Source organism: Ovis canadensis, chromosome 1, assembly GCF_042477335.2.
Source record: "Ovis canadensis isolate MfBH-ARS-UI-01 breed Bighorn chromosome 1, ARS-UI_OviCan_v2, whole genome shotgun sequence".
NCBI classification, from domain to species: Eukaryota; Metazoa; Chordata; class Mammalia; order Artiodactyla; family Bovidae; genus Ovis; species Ovis canadensis.
Window position 1 is genome coordinate 16,916,796 of NC_091245.1, and position 20,914 is coordinate 16,937,709.

Genomic DNA, 20,914 nt, shown 5'->3' on the forward strand with positions numbered 1-20,914 from the left:
CAGACTGGACACGAGCCCTCAGCAGGCCACGTGGCCTGTCTCTAGCCCAAAGTCCTTATGAGTAAAGTGGAGATGATCACCCTGACCCTGGAAAGTCATAATAGGATGAAGTGAGGTAGAAAGCACCCAGGTCAGGGCCTGGCATAAAGCAGAAGCTCCACAAATGGGCACCAGAGGACTTGCATCATCGACCGTCAGCCTCATCATCATCATTGCCTTTATGATCACCACCACCACCATCGCTGTGAATATCCTCATCGTCAGACCTCCACCGCTGCCACCACCACATCATCCTTTCCATCTCCTGCTGAGCCCCAAGAGGCCTGTCCTTGCCCCTCCAGTAGGATACACTGTAGTCTCCACCTTATAATAGAGAGGTGTGTATGCACATTTTCTTTCTCAAAGTCACGTGCTGCTCTATAATTTCAGAGCTGTGTGAAGCTGGGTAAGGTACTTAACCTGTCTAAATCTGTTTCTGCATGTAAAAATGGGACACATTTTAGTAACTCATGGAATTGCTGCAATGTAAATGCATATAAAAACTCAACACACTATCTGGGATTTGGTAAATGCTTAATAATTGCTGGTCATTATTACTGTTATTATTACACTTCTCCTCCTAGCCTCGAAGCCCCTGCGAGCAGAGACCATGCCAAATTCATCTCAGTCTCCCCACAGAGTCTAGCACAAGGCTTTTCTCCCAACAGACATTAATGAATGTTTGCTGAAACAGTCTTGGAGGCCTACACAAAATGAGATGCAAAATAACTCAAGGGCCAGGACATGGAATATGGTCAAGGAGAGAGAAGGATAGAGCCCTGATGAGACTCTGAAAACTTCCAACAGATCTCCTGAAGGGAGCCATTTGTTACCCGGGGAGCCAATCGGCAGACCTGCTAGGACCTTCAGCCATTCATTCATTCATCAAGCTGACCAAACTCTCATTTGGTTCAATAACAAATCCTTGCCCAGTGCCTTTTCCCCCCTATTTAAAACCTTGCTTCCATCTGGCACACCAGTTGGTCTTCACAGAAATGCTTGGAGGCAGTTAGAACAGGTAGGAACAATCCATTTTGTAAATAAAGAACTGGAGACTCAGAGAGGCGATGAGACTTGCCAAAGGGCACATGACAGTCAGGGACATGGTGGAAAGTAGACCAGGGTCCCATTCACGACATTGACTCCTTCCCACTGGCCCCATGACGTCAAGCACTCTACAAACCCGGAATCGCTCATTTTCACTGCCCACTTTGCGTCTCAGCAAACAAACCTGAATTAAGTTATTTTGGTGCTATTTTAACATGCCTGTTGGAAAAGAAAGACGAGCAGTTCCGTGAGTCAGGGGCTATGAGAGCCACAACAGTATAGGGGCAATGAAATGTATGGGTGCTGACCCCAGATGGCCTGGGTTCAAATCCTGACTCTGACATTCATTAGCTGTGGGACACAGGACAGAGCACTTAAGCTCTCTGTGCCTTGATTTCTTCATCTATAAGGAAAACTCATTTCAGCTCTCTGTGGGACTGTGACAGTTAAATGAGCTAATTTGTGTGCAGTATCTAGAACAGTACCTGGTACATAGAAAGGGTTAGTTGTAATCATTATTTTTTAATACTTTTTACGTTTTACAGTTTCTATCTTAATATTTTAAATTATTTCGTTGTTGATGTATGACGGCACTGAGTTTTGCTGTGCACGAGCTTTCTCCAGCTGCGGTGAGTGGGGGCAGTGCGCAGGCTCCTCTTCGCAGTGGCTTCTCTTGCTGCAGGACACAGGCTCTAGGTGTGTGGGCTTCAGCAGTTGCTGCATGTGGGCTTAGTTGCCTCACAGCATGCATAATCTTCCCAGACCAAGGATCAAACCCATGTCCCCTGCATTGGCAGGTGGACTCTTTACCGTATCACCAGGGAAGTCCTGTAATCATTATTACTTGTGATGCATGCTCTGCACCTCGAACAAGGCCTGGCACAGAGAAGATCCCTAAAAAACATTTGTTGGATGGTTTAATGCATATAAGACTCCCTGGAAAGAGGTCGGTAGCTGTGCCTCCAGGATGGATAAGCCAGTCACAAAGGGAGCTGGAGTTCCGGCCTCAGACAACCTAGGGTCCCCGAGTTCCTAGGTCAGACAAAACCAGGAGGAAGGAGATTGGTTCAGGAGGCTTTATGTCCAGTGCACGTCAGGCTGTGCATGTGCCGTGTGCTCAGCTGCTCGGTCGTGTCCAACTCTTTGTGACTCCATGGACTGTAGGCCACCAGGCTTCTCTGTCCATGGGATTTTTCAGGCAAGAATGCTGCAGTGGGTTGCCATTTCCTCCTCCAGGGGATCTTTCCGACCCAGGGGTTGAACTGGAGACTCATGCATTGGCGGGTGGATTCTTTACCACTGCACCACCAGGGGATCTCTTATGAAGAGCAGTAAATATGACTAATAATAGTTAAGAATACGGGCTCTAGAGTCAGATACTTAAATTCAAGTCCTCACTCTCACTCTGTTACTACCAGTTATGTACTTACTTCCTAATATTGCCTCAGTTTCCTTATCTGTAACATGAGGATACCTACCTTGATGGAAAGTTGGGTTGATCAGATATCCTACGGAGGAGGTAAAGCCTCCTATACCCAGCCCTGGTTCATAGAAATACTGAGATGAGCCTAACAAGGTCAACAGCAGCTGACCGTGACGGCACTCGTCCCAAGGGCCAGTTCATCCTGCGCCAAGTGCTGTTCCTACCATGCTGTCCCTCATGTGGCCTTTGCATTCCTCTGCTACGGCTGTGACATGCTAGAAATGCTTAAGCTGCAGCCTCGGCCAAAAGGCTGCTGAGAAAAGGCAAATTCTCTATTTGGTCCCAGCACAGATTGGACTCCATGGAGGTGACATGGCTCCTTGGGAAATGGTCCCCTGGGAAAGGTGGTCTCCAAAGAATCCACCTGGGGTGTCCCTCCCAAGCACCAGTGCAAGCATCTCACAGTCACCATGCAGGGGCCTCCAGGGCAGTCCCAGTCCCTATGGGGGGTGCAGACCCTGCTGTGCTCAGTGTCCCTGTTCAAGACCCCCAGACTCACCAGTTGGCCTGCTTATGGGACGGAATGGACATTTGTTGAGCCAGAAACTTTACAATCTTGATTTCATGTAATCCTCACAGCAAGCCTGCAGGTGGGCACCCGGAGGTCTCTGTGGACCAGCTACAAGACCCTGAACAAACTACTCAGTCACCCATGCCTCCGTTTTCTCACCTGTGAGCACTAGGTAAGTATCCTTATTCAGTAAACCTATTTTGCAGAGAAGGACGCTGAAGCACTGTGGGGAGGGAGGTGCTCTGTCCAAGGTCATATAACTAACAAGTGATGAAGCTGGAGCTGTATGACTTCACAGTTCCATCCATTCACTCATCATCAATTCTGTTTTGAAGGCCCACCCGGTACTGTGTACTAGATCCAAACTCCCTCTCTTTTAAAAAAACATTCATAGATGGTTTTATGGTATTATACTGAAACTGCATTTTTAATTTTCTAAAACCACAGTGACTTAACAGAAGTCAATATATTTTTTATCTTTGAATAAAATTGTATTGACAGGTTCTAATAAGTTTTTGCTTATATATTTGTTATTCTTTATTTCTTTTTTAGATTTTTTTAGAAATAAATAATAAAATAGAACCATTTGGAGTCTGACTAAAATAAGTAAGAAATAAAAAATATTCAAGATGCACTGGGACAGAAACAGTATAAGCCCAAAAGACTAAATTGTTTACTATCTGGCCCTTTATAATACAAGTTTGCTGACCCCTGATCTACTTGAAGCGACAAACAGATTCAAGGGATTAGATCTGATGGAGTGCCTGAAGAACTGTGGACAGAGGTTCATGACATTGTACAGGAGGCACTGATCAAAATTATCCCCAAGAAAAAGAAATGCAAAAAGGCAAAATGGTTCTCTGAGGAGGCCTTAAAAATAGCTGAGAAAAGAAGAGAAATGAAAGGAAAAGGAGAAAAGGAAAGATATAGCCATCTGAATGCAGAGTTTCAAAGAAGAGCTAGGAGAGATAAGAAAGCCTTCCTAAGTGACAATGCAAAGAAATAGAGGAAAACAATAGAAAGGGAAAGACTAGAGATCTCTTCAAGAAGATTAGCAATACCAAGGGAATGATTTCATGCAAAGATGGGCACAATAAAGGACAAAAATAGTATGGACCCAACAGAAGCAGGCAGCATGGGCCACAGCCTGGTCTAACTCAACGGAACTGTGAGCCATGTTGTGCGGGGCCACCCAAGGTGGCCGGGTCACGGTGGAGAGTTATGACAGAATGTGGTCCACCGGAGAAGGGATTGCTGGGAGAACTATCAATAACCTCAGATATGCAGATGATACCACACTTACAGCAGAAAGCAAAGAAGAACTAAAGAGCCTCTTGATGAACGTGAAAGAGGAGAGTGAAAAAGCTGGCTCAAATCTCAACATTCAAAAAACTAAGATCAATGCATCCCTTCCCATCAATTCATAACAAATAGATGGGGTAACAATGGAAATTATGAGAGACTTTATTTTCTTGGGCTTCAAAATCACTGCAGATGGTGACTGCAGTCATGAAATTAAAAGATGCTTGTTCTTTGGAAGAAAAGCTATGATCAACCTAGACAGCATATTAAAAAGCAGAGATGTTACTTTGCCAATAAATGTCCACTTGTCAAAGCTATGGTTTTTCCAGTAGTCATGTATGGATGTGAGAGTTGGACTATAAAGCTGAATGCTGAAGAACTTATGCTTTTGAACTGTGATGTTGGAGAAGACTCTTGAGAGTCCCTTGGACTGCTAGGAGAGCAAACCAGTCAATCTTAAAGAAAATCAGTCCTGAATATTCATTGGAAGGACTGACGCTAAAGCTGAAGCTCCAATATGTGGGCCACCTGATGCGAAGAACTGACTCACTGGAAAACAGCCTAACGCTGGGAAAGATTGAAGACAGGAGGAGACAGGGACAACAGAGGCTGAGATGGTTGGATGGCATCACCGACTTGATGGACATGAGTTTGAGCAAGCTCCAAGAGTTGGTGATGGACAGGGAAGCCTGGTGTGCTGCAGTCCATGGGGTCATAAAGAGCTGGACGCTGCTGAGCAACTGAACTGACTGACTGACCTACTTGATGAAATATTCTGCATCCTTTAAAAACATGATTATCTTTAGATTTCAGGTTGATAATAGCAAGCTACAAAGTTTTATATACAGGATGATTTTGCCTATGTAAAAAGATCCCTATATAACAAAACCACATGAAAACTGAACATAAAAAACTCAGAAAAATGGATGAAAGTATTAACAGTTTGGGGGGGATAGAAACACAGTAAGTGATTTATGCTTTTCATTTCCTTGTACTTGTCTTTACTTTCTAATTCTTAGGAAACACACAAGTATCATACAATGGAAAAATCACGTTTTAAAAAGAGAGATGCATAGTTGCACATCTCAGCTCTGGACAACCTAGTAGCCAAGGTAAGGAGTGAAACAAGATGGGTTTTATCGTCAGTGGTTAAGAAGGAGCCAGAGAACGACAGAGATACAATCCCCCTGGCCCAGATTTCTGAAAGACTTGGTCACCAGGGTCTTTGCTTCAGGGGTATCAAAAAGCACAGGGCACAGCTTTATTCTTTGCTAATGTACTAAGGTATTCCATGCATACATCACTATTCTTCAAGTATTGACCTTCAAATGATGTCAAAGAGAGAATGTTAAGCTATGATTCCATAAGACAATTCTAGTGGCCAGGGTGATATAGTTGTTTATAGCTCAGGGAAAAACTTGTGGGGAAAAGCATCAATGGATCCAATAAACCCATACACTTCCTGCAGAGAATTTTCTTCTCGGAAAACAAAACTTACATTGAAGACCAGTGTGTAAACTAGATAAAGATGAGGCGCCGGCAGAAGTTGAGTGGGGCATGTTTCAGGTCGCCCTCACAGCTTTCTCCAAGACTGCCCCAAATAGGGCTCTGTGTCACCCCTTGGCGTTCTTGGAGCCAACTGGCAACGGCTCCATTTGACCACCCCCTGGAGACCTGTAGAGCCCCTGGTCCTTTGCCAGGTTGAGGGCACTGGTGAGAGCCCCAGAAAGGATGCTCTGTGCTCACAGAAGGCAGCGCCATGTCCTGCGGAAGACACAACTGCAAGCGCAAAGACAAGGCTTCACTGTGGGTGTTAAAAAGTACAAGTCATAACTGTGCTTTCATGAAGGGTGTTGGGTTGGGTAGGAAAGGACTCAGCATTCTGCAATGGCAGTTCTGGAGCCAGCTGAGGCTCTGACAGGTGGCAGGCTGATGCCCCAGAGGAGGAGGGTCTTTGGCGGGTGGATAAGCCTAGAGGACAAATACATGAACCAAGGCTACAATCTCATTTCTGTTTGAAACCTGAAGAACAAAACATAGTTAGCAACAGGATGTGGGACAGTACAGTGAAGTGGTTAAGAGGGGGCTCTGGATCAGATTTGAATCCTCCTCTGCCACTTACTTGCCCATGGGGAAATCACTAACTCTTCCCAAGCCTCAGTTCCCTCTCCTATAGAAAAGGAAAATGGTAGCCATATGAGAGAACAGTTGGAAGGATTAAATGAAATAGTGTCTGCCAAGCGCTTACCGCCTTACCTGCCCCATAGTAGATGCTCCGTCATGGTTTGCTATTTGGCCCAAGGGACCTGGTCAGGCCTGTAACCCATCCTTCCTGGAGTTTGGTTAACCTGGGCATGGACCTCTGATTCATGCAATCTTGAGGAAAGCCTCAGGGATGTTCTGGGGCCGTCACCAGTTCCCTGTAACTGATGAGTAGAAGAATGTGGAGAGCAGATGAGAGGAGCCAGGAGCAGCCATCCCTCAGGTGAATGTCTCAGGTTGCCTCTAGAATGACTTGACAGAATCCTCTGCTTGTCAGGGTGACATCAGAGGGGGCTGCCTTCGTGGGGTCATGACGGGGTGCTCATGCGTCTCCTGCTCTGAGTGGCCATCCTGATGCAGTCAAGGTCTTGCAGCTTTTCCTCCACGTGATGGACATGAAGCGTGCCATCTCTGCTTTGGCTTTGGATCAGGCATCACGGGCTACTGTGGACATTTGCTGGGTTTTGGCCACGCAACTCCCCCACTCCCTACTTCTGCAATAGCACTGTGCTTTCATTTTGGAGGAATGAGCTCTCCTGCTCTGGATGGACAGTTAGGCGAGGCTCCCTGCAGTCCAAGGGATGACGTGAGGCTGAGCTAGGTATTTTGTTTGCTCCTCCCATGCCTCTGAATCTTCCATCTCTGCAGCCAGGACAGGACTGCCAGTGATTCGTTCCCGTTTTCTGCACCTCCAAGGGGCCCTGGATCCTTTTCTGAGCCTGGTTCTCCAGCCTTCCTACAAATTCTGTGAGAGTCTTATTATCCTTCCAACTTAATCCTTTTTCACTTGAGGTATCTAGTCAGCTTCTGTCACTTACACCTAACAGCCCTAACAGGTGCAGAGAGGGAGAAGTCAAATGGCTTCCCTGGCGACAAAGGGCTGTGACCAGGGGCTCTGGCACCAAATGCAAACAGGAAAAGTTCAAGTGGAATCCAGAAGCCTTCCTTTGCTGGGGCCAGCCCTTCCCCATGCCCACAGGGTAAGCCATCAGTCCAATTCTGTAACGGTAGTTTCATTTCACTTTCTCGTGAGTGGTTCAGGCATAGGCATATGACTCAATTTTGGCTATTGGGGCCTTTTATTCCCATGTTATAGCTAAAAGAAGGATCTCTGGGATAAGAAAGAGATTTTGGAAAAGACGATTCTTTTCTGTGCCATCCACCATCGTGCCTGCAAATGGCCATGGGACCATCTTATGACCTGGGTGAGAGAATGCTGAGTCGGTGGGAAGGTGGGCAGAGCAGGAAAAACAGGGAAGGGATGGGTCCTTGTCATCACTGGGCTGCTGGGTTATTCAGATCTGGAACTGCCCATATCTCTAGGCTTCTGGAGTTAATAAACCCCTTTTATAAAGATGGGGCTTCCCTCGTAGCCACCTGCAGTTGGGTTTCTGTTATCTGTAGCCCAGAGCACACTTGTACCCAGCTAGAACTTCAGATCTGGGAGCATGTACCTACCAGAGGGCTGGGGCGGTAGCATCAAGGGCCAGTGGCAGGAGGAAGCCTGGGGAAGGGAGTATCCAGAGGGTGGGTAGGTCCAAGGAGGGCTACTCATGGGTAGGTATGGGTAGCCTCTGGCAGTGACAGTCTCTGAAGTTAGAAGAATGGCCGTGCCGTTTCCTGACCATCTTCTTAGTTTGGGGCAAGAACCCAGCCAGAAGCTTGAGGGCATAATGAATAAGGTACAACCCAACGTATGGTTTGGGTGGAATAGTAAGAACTAGCCAGAATCTCATGGTATGAAGTTCAAATGGGGCTTTGACCCTTGCAGGGAATTGAAGGTTAAGACAGGGAAGCAGAGGCAGAAAGAAGCACACCCAGTTATGTAGTCACCAGCAGGGCAGGGTTTAGTGGAGGCTGAAACTCCATAAATACTCCCCTTTCACCACCTCCACCCACAGGAATGCCAGCAGAGCTCAGGGCAACCATGCCAATTCCAGGCCAGCCCCCTGGGCACTCCTACTGGCTTTGGCTCATGCATTGGACTGGTACCTTGGATGGATGGCGCCTAAGAGAAGCAGGGAAGGCAGGGACTAACAGAGGCTGAGTTCAGGAAGCAACTTCCATCAGGAGCTGGGAGATCCCCAGTGAGACTTCCAGCTTATGCCACTCTGCTTCTGACAGTGTGTAAGCAACCTCGTGCCTCGGAGACCCAATTCTGTTCTAGTCTAAAGGCCCAGCAGCTGGACCACGCTCCTCCCGCCATCCTGTTCTTTATGTATCAGCCAGGGATCAGGCGCTTCCTCCCGTTGTATCCTCATCTGTGTCTTCAGAGCTCCCACCATCCTGATCCAGCACTGAACAAACCACAGAAAGTCTTTAGGGGCCATTTTCCTGGCTGCAAAGATCTTAAAAAGGTCATCTGGAGTGCCAAAGGGGAAACAGAAGCACAGAGAAGAGGGGCATGCTCTTAACCTGCTCTGTGACCCTGGGTGGTCAATGACATTGCCAGCTTGTGTGTTCCATGGTTCAGCTTCAAAAGGACAAGCATGTGTGAAACGGTAAATTAACTCTTCAGAGCCAGATGGAATGGCCCCTACCTCAGCCCGAAGTGAAGGCTGACTCCTCCCTCTCATCTCTCCTCCTCCAACAGCTGGGTCCCCTTCAACATCTGAAAGCTTAGTCCCACCCCTTGTTCCACCCCATCATGAGTATCATCTGAGGAAACCCTGGCTCAGACTTTCCTGCCCTAACACTGCACTGTATTTCTGAAACTGTCTCCGCCTTGCTCCCAAGACCCGACACACCTTACTTCTCAGTCTTGGCTCAGCTCCCAGTGCAGCCCCACGAGCCTGGTGCTGAGACTGCTCAGAAGGGCGGTGAGATGGCAGTGGCCGGCAGTGCCGGTAAAGCACGTGCTCCCTGCCAGGTGCCGATATGAGCATTTTGCAGGGATCACTTTAACAAATCCCCAAAGAGGGCCACGTCTGGCAGTTGCTATCATTCCTCCCATTTTATAGAAAAGGGAGCTGAAGGCCAGCTTACCAAAGGTCACCTGGCTGGTAAGTGGCAGTGCCCTGATGTCCCCCTGACAGCCCACGTTGGCGGTTTCTCTGGTCTCTGCTGCAGGCCTGGAATGGGTTTTCCCTCTGCCAACCCCTGGGCTGGCCTTGAGTGCCTGCCCAGCCCCATGGGCGTGGTTGATCTCAAGTCCTAGGCCTCTCTCTCCCTAGCATTTTAGATTGCTGTCACGTCCTTCAGAGAGGACGTGAGATTTCACAGGACCTGGAAGAACACACAGAGGGCATGGAGGTAGGGCAAGAGGTGAGACCAAAAATCAAGTTTGGTTACTTGCAAATGTAGACCCCACGAGTATATCCATGAGTTGGTCCCCTCTTTTACCCACTCACCCACGATCACTGGGCTAGAGCTTCAGGGCGCTGCTGGCACCCACCAAGCAGGGAAAGCCAAGCAGGACAGCAAAAAAGCTCGATGACCCTGTGTTCGGACCCCAGTCCTGTCCCTCTGTGTTCTGTGAGCTTGAGGCACATCCACAGGGAGGGTGCCGCTCTCAGCGTCCAAGCCCCATCTGTGACATGAGGCTGATGACACCAACCTTGCAAAGCCTTCCTGAGAGAAGTGAGATGCCTTCCACAAGCGCCGGGCTCTCAGAGGTGCCCGCTCCTCTTGGCCCTGGCTGTCTGCTGATGCCAGGGGTGGCCTCTCGGGGCTGAGAAGTCCGCACGGTTCCAGTGATGCCCGCCACATGGCTGGCAGCGTCCTGAGAACACTGGGCATGCAAGCTGGAGATAAATACAGGGTCCAGGCACCTGTTCCTGAACAAAGGGCTATTCTGGGGTTTTAATTGCTCATCAGGGGGAAGTCAGGCTCTGGCCAGTGACCAACCCTGGGGGGTTAGGACAAGCACTGGGGCATCACACACACCCAGGGGCAGGTGCAGAAATGCCAGCCAACAGGTGACAAATCCCAGACTGTCACCAAGGGAGGGCGCTTAAAAGGCCTCTGAGCATTCTCACAGTCTACAAATAGGGAAACTGACGCCTGGGCAGGGGGAAGGCTTCCATTCACCGCTTCCACGAACACTCATCAAGCACCTCTTTTAGGCTTGGCTCTGTGCTCAGACCCAGGAACCTGACAGCGTAGGGGAGACAGAAGGCACACATGCAAACCCCGTGCCTTGTGACAACTGCCAGGAGGAGGCACGGACAGAGCCGGCGAGGCAGGAAGGAGGGACGCCACCCCGATCACGTGGTCAAGCGTTCGTTCATTCATTCACTGTGTGCCTGGGGCTTGTCTGTACCAGGCGCTGCTTAGGTGCTGGAGACACGGCCCTGAATAAAGTTCAGTCCCAGCCCTCGTGGGATGTACAGTTTCACAGCAGAGAAAGGTAGTCACAGATAAATGAAGAGGAATATGATAGAATGTCAGGGTGCTACAGAGAAAACAACCGCAGGATAAGGGAACAGTAGGCGCTCGCTGCTGGCTGATGTTTCAGGTAGAGACAGTCAGATTGATGCCAACCACGAAAAATGAACTTGACCGCAAGAAATACACAGGGTAGTGAATACTTGGCCTTCGGAGTGAAGAGGGGAACCAAGGCCCGGAAATAACCTACCTCAGGGGTCACAGAGGACCAGCCATGGACTCAGAAACTGCCCCAGGTCTCCCCTCCAGGACATGGCACGCCCTCTGTGCCCACAACCTCTTTCCCTACCTCTATCCTCCCCCAGGGTTGGGGAAAGCGCCACGCAGCTCTGCTGGGTGGGGGCCAGGCCCCTTCAGTCACCACCTCCTGGCTCACCAGTCGCCACATCTGAGACAATGAAGACTGACAGCCAGACCCTGGGCCATCCAGACACCGTAGGCTTGTCCCTCCCCCTGTCACCTCCCACTGGTGTCCGTGGTGCCTTGGTGTCAGACGCAAATGGTGCCTGCACTTCTGAGTTGTATGACCTTGACAAATTCAGCACAGCATCTGTTGTACTGCACTCACAGAGCAGAGGGGGATTAAATAAAGTGAGGTGCTAAATGTCCACAGGAATCTGTGGCCCACAGGGGCCTAGAGAGGGCGGCCACCTTCCCTTCCTACATTTGCCCCCTCACAACCTGTACCTGGGCTGTATCCCAGAGCATCTCTCCCTCCTCAAGGCTCCCACAACCCTGAAAGCGCTCATGGTCTCTTCCTGTGTCTGCTGTTGGTCCCAGCTGGAGAGAAAGCTCTCCAGCACCTGGAGTAGCCTCTGGCTCCTGCATGTCTCCAAGCCACTGGCTGGGGACTCAGCTTAAAGCCACACTCAGCACTGCTCCATAAACACCCCCCACCATGCAGCTTCCAGCACGGAAAACTGAACTTGAAGAATCATGAGGAAGATAGACAGGCAGATTCAGAGTCAGCTCCTTATCAGCCTAATGACACTGGGCAAGTTAACATTATTTTTTTTTTTTTATGAATGAGGATAATAATCAGTGCAAAGGTTCTGAAAAATTATATGGTGATTTTAATATTATTGTTTTCATTATAGGATCATAGGTTGAGGCCAGAGTTTATTCTACTTGTAACCTAGTACTACAATCCTTTCCACAATGTCCTGACCCCTGGGCAACCTCTTCTAGTTGACCTCTCCAATGATGGGAAACTTACTCCCTGATGGGCAGTGCCTACCATATTTTGACTGCTTCTGAGCATCAGAAACATTGATGCCTGTTTTCTGAAGCCCTGTCATGCTGAGCTCTGGAATACAGAGAGGTGAGTGGGTGGTAAGCAAGCCTGGGGGAGGGTCTGGGGAGAGGTTTGAGATGATGGTGGGAGTGAGTCAGGAGTCAAGGGCACCTGGAAATAACATTTCCTGCTACTGGGCCAGGGAGCACTCTCTCATGTAGCCCCTCCACCGGAGGTCAGCTCCGCTTCCCAGGTAACCTCCCACTAATGGTGTCTTACTTTGCCCAAGGCTTCAGAGCCAGCCCGGCTGGCTTCCATAAGACGTCCTGCCTGGGCTGCCTTCTGCCTGGGATTGCTCAGCAGCTGGACCACAGGGCCCTGGGTTCTCCAGCCATGATGCATGATTAATGACTCTGATGAGCTCACCAGCCCACAGAGGGAGGGTCGATCGAGGGGAGGCCAGAGGCAGGCTGGTTATGGATTTTAACCCTCTGATGTTACTGGCTGGGAATTTAACATCAATAATTCAAAGCCGTGGAGAGTAGAGGTTGAGAAAAATGTAAAAGAGAGAGGGAGATAAGGACGGAAACAGAGAAAGGAAGAAAAGGGATGGAGGAAGGGAAGGAGAAAGGAAAAGAAGCACGGATGATTTACTGAGTGTCTCCCAGTGCCATTTCCACCTCCTTTAGCACCTTCTAAGCCCCACTGAAATCTGGGAAGCATATACCATCCCCCCCATCACCCAGCCCAAGAAACTGAGGCATAAAGAGGAAAAGTGAGGGTCTCAGGGGTTGAGGGGCTATAGAAAGAACCTGGGTTCTGTCTGCTACACCTTGGCCCTGGAGTGCCACCAAGTGAGGGAGCACAGAGAGGGTCCCTGCCAGTTGGAGGACAGTCAGCCCCAGCTTTACCCTGGGGCTGACATCCGGTGAGATGAGTCTGGAGGACTCTGTCCCAAGGAGAGAAACCAGTCGTCGGCCTTCTGGACAGCACCAGAACTTTGTTTCTGGAGCTGAAAAAATTAACTGCTATATTTAAAAGCATTGTTCGGTTGCTATGGCAACAGAGGGGCTAAGAATAATATAAAAAGAAGATGATATGCCAGGTTGTCACTGGCAACCCAATTTTAAGGGTGTGTGTATATGTTTTAAAAGAGGGAGGGGGTGGGGAGGAGAGGGGAGACAGCATTTAGACCGTCTTCACCACTCCCTCTGGCACCAGCTGCCCCCGTGATACGTCCAAGATGCAGCCAGGCCTGGGATCTCACAGGTCTGCCCGAGTCAAGGGAGAGCTGGCATGGCCTGGCCCTGAGCCTAAAGATAAAGGTGGTTCTCATTCCCAGATTGTTGTCCCCTCCTGACAGCCCCTCACTGCCTGGGCAGCTTCCCTCAGCTGTGGAACCCCAGCCGGAGGCACCTCTCAAACAGATGGCCCCAAAATAGCTTCTTCCCTCCAACCTGGGAGATAGCAGCCAGCCTGGCAGACTCCCTGGGGACCACCAGGGAGAACAGATGGTCGGGAGAGAAGAGCAAGAGACGGATTTATTGATCTGCAACGTGGATGTCAGGCTTGGGCACACGTGGGCACAGGGGGGCCCTGGCTCTCTGAGGAGTCCTGCAGAGAAACCCTAGGTCTAACCTTGGTCTGGAGCCTGGGCCCAGGTGACCTGGAGGATCCCAGAGCAAGCCTGACCAAGGACAGGAAGGTGGATGGGGACTGTGGCCCCTTGTACATCAGCCAGATGCTTGTCGGGGCTGAGACGGACGCACCCATGGGAGACATGGAGGGACTAGACAGCCCAAACCCCCAGGTAGTTCATTAGCAGTCACGTTTTGGAAAGAGATCTATTATTTTTACCTCTGCCACGATCATGTACTTTGGAGGGAACTGTGAAATCAGTCAGCCAGGATCCCTGTGCCACATCTGCGGCATGACCTCGAGCCAGGCCCTCAGCATCTCTGGACCTCAGTCCTGCCATAGGTAAAAAGACAGTGACTTTTTTTTTTTTTTCAGGACAGCAGGTAGGCCTAAGTAAACTGGAGTTTATACAGCAGTAGGCCTGGCTCACAGAATATCTTCAGTGGATCACACCTCCCACCAGGAGAAACTCTTACTTTAGCACTCCTCCCTTCAAGCCAACTCTGAAGACCATGGAAACATCTGTGCGAATGAATGAGGAATGAGGCACAGCTGGGGAGGTGCCATCACACAGAGATGGTCACAGAGGCCCTCAGGGTGGCTGGATGTGCCTGGAGGGTCAGGAAATTCTGGAGGAAGGGGATGGTCTCATAGAACAAGGAGGAGAGGGAGAAGGAAAGACATTCTGGGCAGAGGGATGACTTGAACAAAGGCAAGGAGGAGGGTCTGAGAGCAGGGGACAAGCTCGTGGGGCCGGAAGCTACTGGCAAGGAGAGTCACTAGAGGAGGGAAATGATCAGATTGGTGTTTCAGAAGGGCCCTGTGTCTAGCTCAGCAGGGATGCTAAATGGGCCAGGTGACTGGAGGCAGGGAGGCCCACAGAGATGCTGGTGGAAGAGTTAAGGCAAGAGATAAAGGGGCCTGGGCCAAGGTGGGACAGGACTTTACAGTTTACAAGGCGCACCCATGACCTCATTTGATCAAGCCCAGGAGGGACAGAGGGAACAAGTCCTTTCCCCTTCCTGCCTATGGGGCTTCCTACAGGGGAAGGGCACCCACCATGTAGGGAATAGCTACATATTGACTCTCAAGCATCCTCTAGAAGCAAGCAAGTCCAGGAGAGCTGGAGAAGCCCAGACAAGGGATAGGTCTCTGGGTGGGTGTGGTCAGGGAGGGCTTCTTGAAGGAGGAGCAGTGGAGGGCATTCTGGGCAGACAATATGGCACAAATAAGTAGAGTTTGGCGAGAGGACTGGTCTAGTGCACTGGGGAAAGTAGCTCTGGGACCCCACTGCAGCTGAGACCTCTCCTAGGAGAGCTGGGAAAAAACAGATTGGCGATCGTGGCAGGGCTAGGTCACAGAGAGCCATGAATTCCAGGTTGAGAGTCTGCATTCTCCTGTGGGCAGTGAAGACTTGCATGGAGCTGAGAAGAGTTGGGGAAGGATGAGAAGACGTGAGTAAAGCAGTTTCAGGAAGCCCAGCAGGGTCAGATATCTTATTCCTCCTTACTCTCCTGACTCTCAAATATAGGATCCTCCTTCTCCGGCTGTGTGAGTGACAGCAACAGACTCCAGACCTCAAGCAACACACCATAAAAAGTGGGTATATTTTCCACCTGGGCCTCATGGGAGTTCAGGCTAAGTTAGCCCCTGGGCAGAGAGCTGTCCCAAGCGGCTCAGCATCTGGGGACCAGAACTTGGGCAGAGGTCTCAGGACCAGGGCAACTCCACAAATCTTGGTCTCTGCCTTTTCTCCTTCCCTCAACAAATATTATTGAGCACCTATTATGTGTCTTCTAGGCACTGAATCAAGTAAACGAAACCCCTCTTGGAGTCCAAATTCCAACAGGGGAAATAGACAACAGTAAATGAATATGGGGAAGAGTCTTCAGGCACAGGGAGTGGTACGTGCAAAGGCCCTGAGGCAGGAAGGAGCTTGGCATCGCTCTGACTCTTCATCTAGTCTTCATGGGGGAAAGAGATGCTTAGACAGGTTAGGTGACTTGCCTGGAGTCATGTTGCTGGTTAGCGGCCAAGCAGGGCTGGAGGGCAAATTTGTTGCCTGTTGGCCCAGAGCTAGTGCATCACTGGCTAACTGGCCACATTTCAGGACATAGGCTCCAGCCAGAGTGTGGGCACGGACTACTAACCATAGCGGGAGGCAGAAGTGGGGGTGGGTCAGTCATTCAGCCAACAATACTGACTGATGTCAAGTGCTGGCTGTGCTGGGCCCTGACTTGTAGCAGGGCATGTACGGATGGACAGAAGTTAATGTCCTCATGGAACCTATATTCTAATGAACTTTGAAGGGTACGGGGATCACAGGATTCCAGGATCTTAAAGTCTATGGCCAGAATCCAGGAATCACAGAATGAAAATGAATGCATCTTAGCGTCAAGATTTCAGAATCAGCTTCTCAGCATGTGACAGCTGGCGGGGCCCTTCAGCAGCATTTGGTTCATTTTAAGGAGGGAGAAACTGAGGCCTGGTGCAGTGAATGTCCCACAGATGGAGACTAGCGGGAAAGCCAGGACCTTACACCTAGGAGTCCAGGCTCCTGAGCCATAGGATTCCTTTGGGCAATGGAGATGAGCATGGGCTTGGGGGGCAGACAGACTGCTGTGGGTCTGCACCCTTTGCTTGCTGTGGCATGGAATCTTTCTGAACCCTGACTTCCTCATCTGAAAATTCAGACTAACAAGGCATCTACCTCAAATAGATCTTGGAAAAATTGAAATAACACATGTAAAGTGCTTAGCATGGTAAATGCCCTAGATGCCTGCAGCTGTTGTTATAATTATTAGTGAGCCTTTAAGGACACTGGTATTTGTCTTTATAGGTGACAGAGATTGGGCCCTGCTGGAATCAGAATGGCTGGCCTGCTCCAGCTCGCAGACTTAGCATCCCACAGAGGATCTGTGGGGCGTGTTAGCTGATGGAGAAGAAGGATTGCTTCACTCTCACCTCGAAACAGAAACATGGCCTGTGTGGCCTGGCAGGAGCCTGCTCCCTGCTCCAGCCGCCCCCCTCCCTCCCCACTCACTCTCTGTCTCTGTGTTTCTCTGTATCTCTTTCTCCCCTCCACTCCCCCCCTCACCCCCCAACACACAGAGGCATGTGCTGCAATTATAACCGTAGACCTTGACCCACCCTAGGGCAGTGGGAGCTGAGACCAAAGGGAAGCAAACAAGCTTCCAGCGGATTCTAGTCAGGGATCTAGGTGCGTGTTCCAACTCTCCCTCTTGACTGTGCTGAAACTAGCCTTGATGGTACCAGGACCTACCCGAAGATTGGGAGGGCAAGAGCGCATAATTAAGTGAACTGATAAGAAACACACCCTTGGCATGGTGAGAGGCCAAGGCCAGACAGCTGCAGCAGAGGGCTCAGACTGCGCTGCAGCAGCCGTGGAAAGCAGCTGCACAAGGGCGGCTGCTGCTGCTGCTGCTGCTGCTGCTAAGTCGCTTCCGTCGTGTCCGACTCTGTTCCGCCCCTTAGACGGCAGCCCACCAGGCTCCCCCGTTCCTGAGCAACCAGGCCTAACTAAACCCAGAGGACTTCCTCGAGGAGGAGGAGGAAAAGGAGAAGAGTTTCATTTGAGCTTTAAAGAATGGGGAGGATTTGGCTAAACAGACTTCATTGCTCAATATGGAAAACAGTGACACAAGAAGAAAACAAAATGAAACGAGACGAAAGTAGAGAAGCACAGAGGCTGGAACTTCCAGGGCAGAGGAGAACAGCAGCGAGGCTCCACTGACGACCTAGACTTTTTCTAAGCTGGAAGTGAAATGTGAGGGGGGAAGGTGAGCAAGAAATTTTGCCTCTAATTTTCACATTTACCTTGAGTGAACAGTGGTTCTTTCATTCATGTGAGTAACTCACCTACCTAGACAGAGTTGAGGCAGTCTAAGTGAGTCATTTTTCCTTCCTGTGCCTCAGTGTTTCCATCTCCCAAATGGGCGCGTCCTTGTCCTGGCGGGGAGACTGCCCTAGGGCACTTGTTCCTGACCAAAGGACGGACCTCACTGGCCCATGCTGCTCAGGAGGCCTGCAGCAGAGTCCCTGCTGGAAGTCTTAGCTCGTCTGAAAGCCCTGGACTAGCTGGGACATCCATCTTCCTGGAGCAAAAGCCACAATATCAGAGAAGGATGAGGCAGTGCTCGGACTCAGAGGGACACAGCATCCTTCCTAAGCTTCATCTCAACCTCATGCAGCCCCAGTTGGGACAACAACTCACATTTGTACCACATTGGGGAATGGAATCTTTGAGGAGCTCCATGTCTCGCCCGGGTCTTCCACCCAGGTCAGTAGCAGAGTCAGGATCCGAATCCAGGACAATGTGACTCCCAGCCCCCAAGTCCTTTCCATCATGTCAGGCTGTCTCTTGCCTTAAGCTGCCCAGGCTGGGGGCACCCACCACGTACAGACAGAGTAGCCTCATATCTATACCCAAGCATCCCTTAGAGGAGAAGCTAAGACAGGAAGCAATTTATTCTGAGTCACACAGGACTGGGACTTTGCAGGCTGACTGGGGTCCAGCCACACCTGCCATGCTGGAGGCCCAGCCTCTCTGAGACGGCAGACTCTGGCCCTGCTTTCAGTCAAGTGTCCTTTCCAAGCCACCATGGACCCTCCTGTGCTGCCCCTGTCCACACTCATTCATCCTCCCAGACCCTCCTCTATGGCCCAGATGCTGAAAAGTCTCCAGAGAAGCCAGGAAATTCCCTTCCCAGAGCAGCTTGCTAAACCCCATGGGCTCGCAACACCACCTCTGTGCAGTCCCCTGGGGCTGCTTCCAGGTTCCAGACAGGAACTCTTGAAGGCCAAGAGGAAGGGAGATGCTGTAGTTTTCTTCACTGGGACCATCCCACAAATAGGATGGTTCGTTCATAGGTTGATTCCATTTGGACACACACAGAATAGCTTTGAATCCACCTAGAAAAACTGTGTTTGTTCAGTCCTGGCTCACCCAATTCAAGCACTGAATTATTATTACTAATCCACCTTTCCAAAGCATATGATGTGCAATTCCTATGCCAGGTGTTGAGGGACCTGCCTACAGAACCAGAATCAGGCTCTGATGCCAAGAAGCTCATAAGTAGGGAAACTGGAACACTTGTCCGCTGGTGGTAGGAATGTGAAACGGCCTGGCCACTACAGAAGACACTATGGCAGTTTATGAAAAAAATAAAAATAACTACCATATGATCCAGCAATTCCACGTGAGCATTTATCCCAAGAACACTGAAATCAGGATCTCAAAGTGGCATCTCACTCTCATGCAGCATTACTCACAATAGCCAAGATAAAGAAACAACTAGGGGTCCACGGACAGGTGAATGGATAACAAATAGGTGATGTCTACACATGGCGCCCCACTCCAGTACTCTTGCCTGGAAAATCCCATGGATGGAGGAACCTGGTAGGCTGCAGTCCATGGGGTTGCTGAGGGTCGGACACGACTGAGCGACTTCACTTTCACTTTTCACTTTCACACATTGGGGAAGGAAATGGCAACCCACTCCAGTGTTCTTGCCTGGAGAATCCCAGGGACGGGGGAGCCTGGTGGGCTGCCATCTATGGGGTCACACAGAGTCGGACACGACTGAAGTGACTTAGCAGCAGCAGCAACACACGATGGAATAGTATTCAGCCCTAAAAAGAAAGGAAATCCTGCCGTATGCAACAACATGGGTGAACATGGAGGACATTAGGCTGAGTGAAAACAGCCAGTCACAAATGGACAAATATTTAGGATTCCACTTCCACGAGGTACTAAAATAGTCAGACTCAGAAGCAGAGAACAGAATGGTGGTTGCCGGGGGGAGGGGGAGGGGAGAAGTGGGGAGCTGCCATTCAACAAATATAAAGTTTCAGTTCAACGAGGTGAATAAGCTCTAGGGATCTGTTGGACAACATCATGCCTGTAGTAAATGATAATGTGTTGTAGGCATAAGATTGTGTTAAGTGTACTAAATGCTCTTATGAGGACTTCCCAGATGGTGCAGTGGTAAAGAATCCAACTCCAATGTAAGGGACGCAAGAGACGTGGGGTCAATCCCTGGGCCGTAAAGATCCCCTAGAAGAGGAAATGGCAACCCACTCCTGGATTCTTGCCTGGAAAAGCCCATGGACAGAGGAGCTGGTGGGCTACAGTCTATGGGGTCGCACAGAGTCAGACTGAGTGACTGAGCTTATGCGCACAGAGCTCTACGACAGTGAATAACAAAGCTCGTAAACTAGAATAAGAGATTCATAGGTGCACAGGCTGATTAATAATGCTGGTGGAAAGATTTATACAATCTGTATCCTGTGCCAGGCATAGTTCTGAGTTGTTAACTGTATTAATTCATTTAACACTGGCAATGATACTATGAAAAATGGATTACTATCATCTCTATTGTACAGATGAGGAAACTGAGGCATTGAGAGGTTGAGGAACTTGCCCACCATCACAGTTACTCTGCTTACAGGTGCAGAGCTGGGATTGGAACCCAAGCAGTCGACTCCAAGGTCATGCTCCCAGCCCTACATGGGGCAGTGGCTTGGTAAGTGGGATTATATTCCCAAACAGGGCTGTGCATTGGGCAGTATATCGGCATGCATGAATGATTCCATCCAGGGAGTGATGCCTGACCTCGACTCTCAAGAGAAACCCATCGCCTCCGAAGACTAATGGAGACAGCAGAGACACATGAACGCAAGAGGAGTCTCTGCTCCCTCGATCCCCACCTTCCCCACCCTGATGTTGGGTCCCCTTCCTCCAGATGCAAGTTCCCAGGGCTCTTGGTGTGTGTAGTTTGCAGCATGGACACAGTCTGCTTTGCTGTAGCTGTAGGCTCGTCTCAAATCCCTCCAGAGCAGACCCCTTCTCCCTCCTCCAGCACCCAGCGCAGACCTGGGGTGTAGCTGTGCTTGTGAGCTATAAGTTGAACTGACATGAATTTCTTACAAATGACCAGGCTGGCCCTGTCTGGACTATGAGATTAGCCAAATAAAGTTGCATTCCTCTTTC